The sequence below is a fragment of the Sapajus apella genome, unplaced genomic scaffold (assembly GCF_009761245.1).
Source record: "Sapajus apella isolate SASKATOON/1434 unplaced genomic scaffold, GSC_monkey_1.0 scaffold19, whole genome shotgun sequence".
NCBI classification, from domain to species: domain Eukaryota; kingdom Metazoa; phylum Chordata; class Mammalia; order Primates; family Cebidae; genus Sapajus; species Sapajus apella.
Genome location: NW_022436959.1, coordinates 26,932,581 through 26,943,443, shown reverse-complemented (window position 1 = coordinate 26,943,443; position 10,863 = coordinate 26,932,581). Strand labels below are relative to the sequence as shown.

The window sequence follows — 10,863 nt, the reverse complement described above, 5'->3', positions numbered from 1 at the left end:
GAACTAGGCAAAGAGTCAAATAACTTTTTTGCCTCAAGTTGTGTAAGCTCCCTTAGCTTTATAAGGCATGAATTCCTGGTGGCTCCACCCCATTACTTTCCTCATTAGTAAAATAGGTAGTATCATAATATCTTTCCTGCTTACTTATAGAATTGTTTTGAGAATCAAATAGGAGTAATAATTTAAAAGAATTATAAAATCTGTAAAGTACTCTGTTAGTGAAATATACTACCATTCCTTACAGGAAGGCCTTTTACTATATAAACATTGCATGTTTACTAGTTTTATCATTACACGATTATTATATGTATTAGTTGCCTATGGCTGCTATAACAAGCTACCAACACCTTCATGGCTTGGGTAAGGAGGCTGAAATTGTCTTCACTGAGCTAATATGAAAGTGTCTATGGGGTTAGCTCCTTCTGGAGCAACAAAGAAATTTCTCCCCTTGCCTCTTTTAGCTTCTGGAGATTACCTACATCCTTTGACCCATGACCCCTTTCTTGCATATGTGCCACCTCTTGATTCTATCATCACATTTCCTCTCTCTTGTCTCTTCAATCATATATTTCACTGTCTCGCTTTTCATAGAAGACAGTCATTATACTTAGGACCTTCCCTGATTATCCAGGATAGTATCTTCATCTCAAGATCTTTAACTTAATCACATCTGAAAAAATCCATTTTGTCATTTAAGACAACATTTAAAGGCTCCAGAGAATAGGATGTACGGGCATACCCCAAAGATATTTTGGGTTAGGTTCCAGACCATAACAATAATGTCACAACAAAGCAAATCACATACATTTTCATCTCCCAGGACATTTAAAACTTATATGTACAATATACTGTAGTCTATTACGTATGCAATAGCATTATGTCTTTAAAAAGTATGTATCTTAATTTAAAATACTTTATTGCTAAAAAAAATGCTAAAAATCATCTGAGCCTTGAGCAGGTTGTAACATTTTTGTGGGTGGAGTGTCTTGACTCAGATGTTGATGGCTGCTGAGTGATCAGGATAGTGGCTGCTGAAGGCTGAGGTGGTTGTGGCAATTTCTTAAAACAGGACTTCAGTGGAGCCTGCCACATCAACTGACTCTTCCTTTCACAAAATATTTCTCTGTAGCATATGATACTGTTTGATAGAATTTTACCTACAGTGAAACTTCTTTCAAAATTGGAGTAAGAACTCTCGAACCCCACCACTACTTTAACAACTCCATTTATGTAATATTCTAATTGTTTTTGTCGTGTCAACAATGCTTAAATTATCTTCAGCAAGAGTAGAGTCCATCTCAAAAAACCACTTTTTTTAACTCTCATTCATAAAAAGCAACTCCTTTTACATTAATTTTTTCTCATGAAATTGTAGCAATTCAGTCACAACTTCAGACTCTGCTTCTAATTCTAGTTCTCTTGCTGTTTCCAACACATTAGCAGTCACTACTTCTGCTGATGTTTTGAACGCCTCAATGTCATCCATGAGGATTAGAATCAATTTCTTCCAAACTTCTGTTAATGTTAATATTTTGATCTCCCTTCATGAAGTATGAAAGTTCTTAATGGCATCTAGAACAGCAAATCCTTTCCAGAAGGTTCTCAATGTACTTTGCCAGATCCATTAGAAAAATAACTATCTATGGCAGCTATAGCCTTACAAAATGTATTTTTTAAATAATAAGACTTGAAAGTCAGAATGACTCCTTGATCCATGGGTTACAGAATGTATGTTGTGTTAGCAGGCATGACAAGAGTAATCTTGCACATCTCCATCAAAGCTCTTGGATGGCTAGGTGTATTGTCAATATTTTGAAAGAAATCTCTTTTTCTGAGCAATAGATCTCAAAAAGGGGCTTAAACTATTCAGTAAACCATGCTGCAAACAGACATGCTGTCATCAGGCTTTGTTGTTTCATTTGTGGAACACAGGCAGAGTAGATTTAACATAAACCTTCAGCATCATAATATTTTTGGAATGGTAAATGAGCATTGGCTTAAACTTAAAGTCACCAGCTGTATTAGCCCCTCACAATATAATCAGCCTATATTTTAAGCTCCAGAACTAGAAGTTGGTGCCTCCTCTTTAGCTATGAAGGTTCTAGATGGTATTTTCTTCCAATACAGTATAAGGCTGTTTAATCTACATTGAAAATCTGTTATTGAGTGTAGCCACCTTCATTCATGATCTTAGCTAGATATTCTTGACAACTTGCTGCAGCATCTACATCAGCGCTCGGTGCTTCACCTTGCAATTTTATGTGCCAAGTGAAAAGACTATAGAAAAGACTTCTTTCCTTAAACCTCATGATCCACCCTCTTTTAGCTTTAAACTTTTCTTTGCAGCTTCCTCTCCTCTTTTCATAGAACAGAAGGGAGTTAAGGCCATTCTCTAAATGAAGCTTTGGCTTAAGGCAATGTTGCAGTTGGCTTGATCTTCTATCCAGACCGCTGAACCTTTCTCCATATCACCAGTAAGGCTCTTTCACCTTCTTACCATTCCTGTGCCCACTGGAGTAGCACTCTGACTTTCTCTCAAGGACTTTCCTTTGCATTCACGTCTTGGCTAACTGGCACAAGAGGCTTAGATTTCAGCCTATCTCAGTTTTTGACATGCCTTCCTTACTAAGCTTAATCATTTTTAGCTTTTGATTTAAAAAGAGAGATGTGAAACTCTTTTACTGAAACACTTAGAAACCATTGTAGTATAATATATTGCCCTAATTTCAGTATTTTTGTGCCTCAGGAAATAGGGAGACCCAAGAAGAGGGAGAGAGATGGAGAAATGACCAGTCAGGGGAACTGTCAGAACACACACACCATTTGTTGGTCGGTCTGCTGTCTTATATCAGCGCTGTTTGTGGTTCCCCAAAATGATTTCAATGATAACAACAGAGATCACTGATCACATATCACCATAGCATATATAATAATATAATTCTGAAAGTTAACATATTTTGAGAATTACCAAATGTGACACAGAGACACAAAGTGAGCACCTGCTGTTGGAAAAAGTACATCAATAGGCTTGTATAATGCAGAGTTGCCACAAACCTTCGGTTTGTAAAATCACAATACCTGCAAAGCACAAAAATGTGAAGTACAGTGAAACGAGGCATGCCTGTAGATGTCTTTGGGACCATTAGTCAGTCTACCACAATTACCACAGGATTATCACTTGTAGCCCAGTATCTTCATGGCTAAGAAATCAGATAAATGCAACTAGTTAATGTTCGTGAAAGTATTCACCAGCAGGGCATTTCCCTAGGGTAGTAACAGGTTTCTAGTCTGAAGCCTCTTAATAGTTGGGCTATCAATCAATGGACATAAAAAAGTATAACTCCTACAATGTCGGTATTCCTGAAATAAAATGTTTTTATATTATAATGCCCCGCCTGTTCTAAAGACCAGAAGTAGCTGAGTCCTAGCAGGGGAGGGTAGGGACAAATGAGTAAGAGCATCAAAGAAACCAAGCTATAAGCATGCAACCCCTCTTTACAGCAGCAAGAATGCTGTCTGCTTTTAAATTCTATTCCAAGATTCTATGATTCTGACTAGCAACACTTTGACAAGCTATGAGAGTGAGTAAATTCTTGTATTACATAAATAATTAATGATTACTCCCTTAAAGGGAACCATGCACTGATGTAAGGTTACTTTCTCCCACATACGTTCATTCTAACACTCTTTCTATAAAGTCACTGACTAGTCAGAAAGGGTTTTTTTTTTTTTTCTTTTTAACTTCACTATGCTTTCCTAAGTGATCAATTATGATAATGGGTCTTATTAGAATTCAGGGGTAAACAGAAATGTTGAGCAAATTATACTTATTTGCAGTATTCCTAAATGCAATTTCAAATTCATTTAGGAATATGCTAAATTCCTAAATGAATTCTCATATGTTTGGGCCTATGCTGGCGAAGCAATATTAATTTTAATCTAAGTCGTTTGAAACTAAATTAGCTACCTTTGTCATCCCACCCACCGTTCACTGGCAATTCTTCACTACAGTCCAAATTTGGTTAACACTTTGATTGAATTATAGGTAAAATAATAGCTATGAGGCAGTTTTTCAATTTTCATGCAAAAAAAATTAGTTTTGGAAAATTTTGACTCAGTGCTTCACAAAATCCGCACACATGAATTAGAAAAATGGGACTAGGTTAAAATTTGAATGTTTGTCATTTTAAAAAATCTGTATTGCCTACATAAATGTTTTATTACTAGAGAAAAGAACTGAGAATTCTTAGAAAAGTAAACTTTGCAATTTGTGTTTTGAAAAACACGTCTTAATATTTTAGACTATCCCTGGTTAATAGATCCATAGTCAATAAACAATTGAATGCAGTATAGAATATCTACCTTTTAACCTTTCTGCTCTTGTGTATATTTCCTGTAAACCAATCTCACATCTCTGACTTACAACTGCCCATTGTCCTTAATATGACTTCAACCTGAGCCATTCCTCCTAATCCCTGCATTTTCCTGTGGTTATCAGGGTATCATACTCCCTCCAGGCTTCAAAGCTACGGATATCACAGTCATTCCTGAGTCGGCAGATATCAAATACTTACCTTTTTTTACTTTTAGTTTTATTTTTACCTTATTTCCAATTAGTTATGCCATCACTCTGGATAGAAGCCCTCCCCCCACTATTTACTTTGAATTCTTAAAGGGCCATTTAATTTTCCAGGTTTAATTCTAACCTTTCCATCTGTTTATCACACAAACTTTTTTAAATATTGATTTTATCTTTTTATTCACTCTTAAAAGCCCTTGATGGCTCTTCTTCAAGTCTTCACCAGTTTTTTTGAGCCCTTTTATTTTTAAATCTTACTCTACAATATAACGTTTTTCTGTAGCTCGTGCTTCTTCGACCACATAAAATTCTAATTCTTCACTGCCCCAAATTTGTTCCTCCTTTTATGTTGCTTTATTTTGTTGTGACGTCATCCTTCTATTACCATTCCATAAGTCTTAATATTATCCTATATTTTTTTCTGATTTTTGAAGCATTTCTTTCATACAAGCATAAAATATCAGTCTGACCGTCATGGCTGAAAGAGAAAGACCAAGCTATTAAAGTAAAACTCATGAAGTGCTCTGTGTGATAGGGGACTGAGTTTTTGATATTAATCAGCCTTTGCATGTAATTCAGGTAAGTTATTAGATGAGATCATTGTGGCTAATTTTGCTGACAACAATTATCTAATATCGGGATAAGATTTTGGCTTCAGCTTTGGAACGATATTTGTATTCCTTCATTTTCATGACATCTTTATTACTAAAAGTGACTTAAATGTAGCCAAAGGATTTGAGTAAACACTTGTTTTCAATCCATTCCTCAGTCATCATTTAACAAGATTAAGTTTACTCTATATTTCTAAATTTTTTGGTATCACTAAGATTTGTCAGTTAAATGAATCTATAAAATGTATTTTACTACCAAAAACATATGTAGCAAAATTTTATAATTTCAAGAAACTGTTTAAAAATTAGAGTGGAGGCTATCTAGTTTTTTGTTTTTTTGTTTTTTGTTTTTTTTTCAAAATTTCAGAATCATCATTAAAAGATTACTAAAGTGAGAACGCTGAAGCCTACCTAGGGAGTGAGTTTTAAGCTATAATATGTGTTGACTATATAGACTATAGCCCTTAGTATTTCAGATATTCACCCAATAAATTTCTAAAAAACTATTTGACCGTTTCCTGGGTACACCTTATGCAAACATAGGCACTGCAGCTAGAAATGAACATTTTATCTCCTCTATCAGCAATGATCTATCATTAAAGTCAGTATGATGGAAATTGTTTTGAAGAATACAAGTAGTTACACCTGGAATTTACAAAATTGCTTTGAAACTGCACTCCCCCTTCTTTCTACAAATTAACTCCTCTGATGGATTTTTTTTTTCCCCCCGGTAGCCTTTTCCTGCTCCCTCAAGCTATAATTAGTCATTGAAAATTGTCTCAGTGCAGGCTTGGAAGACGCTATAAACTCTGGACATAGTTCTTTCTCCTTGTTAAGAAAAGGCTCTCACTGAGTGATAAAATCTCAGTAACCTAATGACCAGAAAGTGATTTTAGAACATCATGTCCAATATTCCTTTTCAGCAGGCTGTAATAGTAGCACAGGTACAAAATTATTAGTATTCTTAAAAAAAAAAAAAAGACACTTGTAAAGCAGAAGCACAGCTAGTACACCCAGAACAGAACTCAACTAATTGTGCACATTTTGGTTAAAAGAAAAAATAATCCTTATTTTGATAAGTATTTTGTGTCTTCATGCAGTTATAAAACTAAACTATGAAGGTAGATAAAATCAAAACCAGTCATTCAAAATGTGTTTATAGTTGCATTGCAGCTCACGTCTAGTCTCAGGCTAAAGCGGCATTTAAATGCTAGGTATTTGATATCTGCAATTTTGAGAGAAAATGCTGAATCAATTTAAAATAGCTTCAAACATGTAGATATTTATGTGGGAACTAATTGGCATGAACAAGAGGGAAAATTGCTGAAATGACTTACATGTGCCTATTTATAAAGCCTGCTGGGTTTCAACTACATATTATTCAATGCTTTGTTGTACCTTTGTGTATCTTATTCATCAATCGCAACTAAACCACCAAGATTTTGACAATAACAAACATGGAATGTATCCCACTTACTCTGTATCGTTGTTATGAAGAAAGCAATATAAAAGAAAACAAGTAAAGCCTATAAGTCACAAAATAAAGTGAGCAAATCAGTGTGACCAGAAGTAGAACAAATCTCTTCAGCAGTCCAAACTCAGAAAATCAGATTTTTCTGTGTCCTAATCTGGGAATTCAGCTTTACTAAAGCTAAATGCTTAAGTCTTTGCCCTCAAACACAACACCTTTTAATTCATAATTGCTGAACATTCTGCCATTGCTAATTCTTGCTGAGGCTCACCCTGGATGGACCTGACATAGTGGGAACTGATTTCCATGTAATGTATGATATATATCCTCCAGTAGAATCCAAACGTTTTATTTTCTATTGCAGTATCATTCTGGCATGTAGAAAAGTGCTTCGTAATAAATTATTACTAAATTTTTTAAAAGTAATAATAAAAATTCTAGAGTGCCAAAATGATCTCCCTAAAATTGTCAAACTGATCTTAATCATTTTCTTTTAAATAAATCAATGTGTAATGCATAATATTTTATGTTTTAAAGAAAATTAACAAGATAAAATTACCAGGATATGTGCTTCCATAGATACACAGCTAATGAAATAATATAAAGAAACTTTTAATAAAACTGTCATAGAATATGTAGTAGATAAACTACGCATACACAGCAACTAGATAGAATCAAGCAGATAGGTAAGCCAAACAAATTATACTTTATGAATTTAACTTATACAAGAATAAAAAAGTAATCAGAGCTTTAGTGGATGAAATGTAATCAGGGTATTATACTATAAAGTAAAAATAAAACAACGTTTCAAGGTATGAGAAATGGAACAGAATTTGGTAGTAGAATGAGGAGACAAACTATCTGATTAAAGAAGTCTCAGGAAGACTATACTTTCAGGGAGCATTTTTTTCGTTTGTTACTGGAAAAGTTTCCCTGAACCTGGAGAGCACCAGAAACCGTGAGGAGGAGGGGCAGCGCTCTCTCCCTAACTTAAAGCTAGCTCTTCATTTTGCTTTGCTGCGACTGCTTTTTGCCATTGATGATCGTTCTCCTCTTGCTCCTGGGGAATAAGAGGGAGAAGATGCAGTCTGAATGGTTCCCATTGACATTTTTTTTATAAAGAAGTCTGAGAAAGAAAAAAACGTATTGGAAATAAACAAGAATTGAAGAAATAACAAATCAAAAAACATTTTAGTTTGGATGGAAACTAAAATTGAGTTGCAGATGCGATTCATTGCTTCAGTTGTTCACTCTCTCAACAGTTGTTTATTCAGCAAATATCGTATGCCAGATGCTTTTGTAAGTGCTGGGGATACGGCAGGAAGTTCATGTAGTTCGTAGGGAAAGACAGGCTAGAAACAATAAGTCCAAGATTATGGAAAGACACTGTCTTAGTCTATTTGTGCTGCGATAGCAGACTAATTTACCACAGACTGATATTATACAGAATAGAAATTTATTTCTAACAGAGGCACTAGCTGGGAAGGCTAAGATCAAACCACCAGCCGATTTTGGTGTCTGGTGAGGGCCTGATCTCCACTTCCAAGGAGGTGCCTTGAACCATGCATTCTGTTGAAGGGAGGAACTTTGCGTCCTCACATGGCAGAAGAACAAGAGAGAGCAAATCCACTCCTGCAAGCCCTTCTTACAGGGGCATGAATTCATTTATAAGATCAGAGACCACATGACCTAACGCCTCTCATGAGAATCCACCTCCCAACACTGTTGCATTGGGGAAAACATTCAAACCCTCGCAAACAGTGCATTGCAAGGGTTTAGAGAGTATTGAAAAGGTGCTTTTTTGTTCTGTAACGTTATTTTCTTTTCCTCTTGATGTGACTTGTACAGAGAGCAATGAGTAAAAGCCTCCTTTAACCCAAAGAAAACGTACAAAACTAACATAGAACTTTAATTTCTATATTGAAAGGTCCTACCATGTATCCAAAAAAATTGACTTTCAGTGATTTTTGCACTCCCCTGCGTTTCTTTGTCCCTGTCTGTCTTCTTTATTCTCTGTACTTTCCATTTTATAGAAGTGGATGTTTTGCTACTTGGCATAGATCGATGACAGATGATAGATAGATAGATTAGCTAGCTAGATAGATAGAGAGAGAGAGATAGATAGATGAGATAAAGAGAAAAATAACTGTTATGTATACGTAATTATTATATCTTTATGTCTTTAGTGTAAATTATGACTTTTTTAGTGTTTAAACATGGCCTAAATTTTAGGTTTCATAATTTTTGAATTGAATATTACTTGACTGATGCAAAGATTGCAATCTGTGATTTTATGTTACTTCTTTTTGCTTGATATACTTCTGTATTTTTCTTTAGTGTAACTCAGAGCTCACATACACATTCCCTTATGAAGCATCCAGCCTTAGTGGTTTCTCTCCATCTCTCTGTGGCTCTTACCCACAATTCATTAACTTCGAATTTTATGCAGTATAATTTACTCCATTTTAACCTCTGATCCCAAACTTGCACATCCAAATCTTCAAAGTGGTCAGATTAACCAAATCTTCAAGTTGTTAAGATACATCCTCCTTAGAGTATGACAGTATCTGTTATAAAACGTATACTTTGTTCTCTCTGTTTTTTCTTTCTCTCTCTCCCACAAGGTCAGTTTCATGGTCATGAAACTTGTACAGTCACATTGGTCTCTGTGCTCAGAAGGATCTAATACTTGGTTTAATGTTCTCTTGTCCCATTCTTAAAATTCTTAATACTTTAACAAAGGGTCCTGCGTTTTTATATTGCACTGGTCTTTGCAAATTGTGTAGATTGATCTGCTCTCTACCCTGCTTCCTTCTTCTCTCTCTCTCTCTCTCATACACACACACAAACACACACACACACACACACACACACACACACAGACACATACACACACACACAGAAGGAGGGTTTGGCAGACTAAAAACTCATAGTTGTGAGCCTGTAAAATTGAAGCAACAGTGTTATACCAAGAGAAATGTACAGAATGATCTTTTATGGGGAGGTAATGACATGTATGTTTATACTTAATCATGTTGTTTCAGATCCCAGGGAGGCCTGTTATCTAAAATACGAAGTCTTAAAAAGAATAAGAGAACCAGCCATGCTTGGCAAAAGTTCGGAAATATTACTATGTCAATTTTATACCTACAGAAAAGTTGAACTATAAAACCTATATGATTTTGGGAGAAATTTCAGTAGTAATTAATTGTGAAGGGTTTGAGTTTCTTTAATAAAAGGCAAATTAGTATTGACTTTATGCATGTAATTCCAGAAATTTTTTCTTTTTTTATCATTACGTGCACTTACATATCAAGTCTCATGTGAACTAACTCTATGTAAAATTGAAAGTAATGTTCTAAAGTATGCAAACTTTAGAGAGTCTGAGTCATCTTCTATTGTGCCGATTTCCAGCTACTCTGTTATTTTTATATCGTTGCTAAGTGCTTTTCCATCTAATTGCATAGGGACTGATTTGTTTTGCAACCTCTGTTTAGAGTCAGGCTTTGTTCTCTTCACTGTGGACACCATTCTGGCATTGTTTTCCTGTTTCCATAGTTTCACAGAGCATATTTGATCACAAGCATTTTGTAATTCAATTATCCTCCCCTCACTCCTCCCATATGTAAGCGATAGTACACTTTGGCTCTAAATATATGCTTGCAACAGCTGCTTTGCAATGTTCATTGCAAAAGAGCGAAACAGAGCCCAAACAGCTATGTTACTAAACCTCACACATAAAATAGTCATACTCAATTAAAGACAATAGTAATCAAAGTGGAAATAGAGAACATATGCGATTCAGAAGCATTAGGGTAACTGTAATTCCCATAGCCTTTCATAAACGTATATGGTGATTAATTCAGAACATCATGAAAAAATGCATACCTCCTTTGACAATTCACATAATACTTTTTATAGCTATATGGATTTAGGCTGTGGATTATCTCACCCCAAGAAATGTATAGCACAAGGTCTAAGTAGAGTGAATATGTTGTCGTATTAGGAGTGATACATGGTATAAAACAAAAGGAAAACCTTTTAATCATATTTCCAGAGGTCTTCTTTTTAGAGACCTTTATGTACTAAGGCTCTCTAAACATAAAACTAGAAAAGAGAAAGAAAATGTACTACAAAAATTAAAGAAAATAATTGATAGAGCCAATCTATAGCTTAAATGTATTTGTCATGGACAGGATAAA

The 10,863-nt window shown here is 35.0% G+C and overlaps 1 non-coding gene across 1 annotated transcript; it reads left to right on the top strand.

Annotated features, from left to right (window-relative positions):
- Positions 1-7,542: 7,542 nt before the first annotated feature.
- Positions 7,543-7,758, top strand: LOC116557608. Its single transcript, XR_004271596.1, has one exon. It is a non-coding gene; the product is annotated as a small nucleolar RNA U3 (small nucleolar RNA).
- Positions 7,759-10,863: the final 3,105 nt, after the last annotated feature.